The sequence below is a fragment of the Lactuca saligna genome, chromosome 9 (assembly GCF_052625555.1).
Source record: "Lactuca saligna cultivar CGN05327 chromosome 9, ASM5262555v1, whole genome shotgun sequence".
NCBI classification, from domain to species: Eukaryota; Viridiplantae; Streptophyta; class Magnoliopsida; order Asterales; family Asteraceae; genus Lactuca; species Lactuca saligna.
In genome coordinates, this window is record NC_136425.1 from 105,590,232 (window position 1) to 105,591,904 (window position 1,673).

Here is a 1,673-nt window from a genome sequence, read left to right on the forward strand (position 1 = left end):
ATGGCACATTGACTTGGAGGGCTTTAACATGTTTCATAAAGGCTTTATAAGCTTCCACTTTTTCCACAGGCATGGCTTTGATTGGGAATGGCAGAGGGGGATTGTATGGCTTTAAGTGGATGGCAGTTTTGTCTTGTACGCATGGACTCGTCGAGTCCATTTGAGGGACTCGGCAAGTCGGGTCGGGTTTAGCTGGAACCGACTCTTCTGCCTTCTCTGTCTTGCTATTGGAGACCCTCTGTGCTTGTGTGAAAATGTTTTTACAGCTACAAGTCACCATACTCACATTTTCCATTCGTGGATTATTCTCGATGTTACTTGGAAGTTGGCTCGGTCTTCTTTCATTCACTTGATGTGCAAGCTGTCCTAGCTGTTTGTCAATGTTGAGAATGGATGCCTGCTGATTCCTTAACATATTTCTGGTCTCTTGCATTGCTACATCGTGATCATTGTGTCTCTTTTCGGATACGGTTATGAATCTAGTGATCATTTCTTCTAAATTGGCTTTCTTTTCCATCACCGGTTCTTCCTTTTGATAGAATCCCCTCTCCTTCTGCTTGTATTTCTCCTCCTTAGCCTTTTATATTCTTCGTATGGGAGCCGTTCCTTCTTCGGTTTCCGCCAATCCTCATCGTATCTATCGCCACTAAAGTAAAACACTTGAGCCTTCTTATTTCCATTTTCGTCTAGATCACAATCCTTGGTGAGGTGGGGCCCTCTACAATTCTCACATCCAACTCGAATAGCATGGATTGTTTGATCCATTTTTGTCATCCTTCTATCTAGACTATCGAGCTTAGCTATTACCGCCGCCATGCTATCATTCACCGAGTTCACTGCTCCCCGACTTACTTCATTTCTCGGATTGTGGTATTCTCTAGAATGCTTAGAGAATTCCTCAATCAACTCCTTGATTTCCGGAGGCGGCTTTCTGGTGAGCGGGCCTTGTGAATCGAGCAATTGCCTTGTGGTGACATTGACTCCATCATAAAAAATGGAGACCTCTTGTTGGCTATTAAGGTCATGGTGTGGGCAATTTCTAAGCAAACTTTTGTATCTTTCCCAAGCTTCATAAAGAGATTCACCGGGTTATTGCTCAAAGTTGGCGATGGCTTTCTTCAACTTAGCTATCTTGGAAGGCGGGAAAAAGTGGTCTATAATTTCCTCTTTCATCTTGGCCCATGTGGTGACCGATCCGGGAGGAAGTGACTTGAGCCAATCCTTCGTAGCACCTTTAAACGTGACTGGGAGCATGCGAAGAAGCTGGGTCTCGCGAGACACATTTGGTACATTGAAGTAGTGGTGGTTGTCGAGGCCAACACAAATAATAACCCTAAATGTTACACACTAAAATAGTGTATAGTGGTAAAGGGATCGAATCCACGGAGATTGGTTCAATTTCTAACTCTATGAAAAATCTCTTTGTAAAAATACTTGTAAAATAACAATAAAAATAAAATGGGGGGTTTTGGTGTTTTGAATACTTGATGCTAACTAGAATTAACTATGATTTAAATAGACAATTGCAACAAAAATAAGAATTTGATGTAAAATCAATAAGGGAAAGATGGTTGACTTAAAGTTTTCTCACTTTGACTTTTGATGAACATATCATTAGAATTCAATGGTGCAATACTTGTTTTAAATCCTCAATTTGGCTATAGTAATCCAAG

The 1,673-nt window shown here is 41.2% G+C and overlaps 1 non-coding gene across 1 annotated transcript; it reads left to right on the forward strand.

The window, feature by feature from the left end:
• The first annotated feature begins 1,018 nt into the window (after window positions 1-1,018).
• LOC145019117 (small nucleolar RNA R71) lies at window positions 1,019-1,125 on the forward strand. The gene has a single exon (XR_013667435.1). It is a non-coding gene; the product is annotated as a small nucleolar RNA R71 (small nucleolar RNA).
• Window positions 1,126-1,673: the final 548 nt, after the last annotated feature.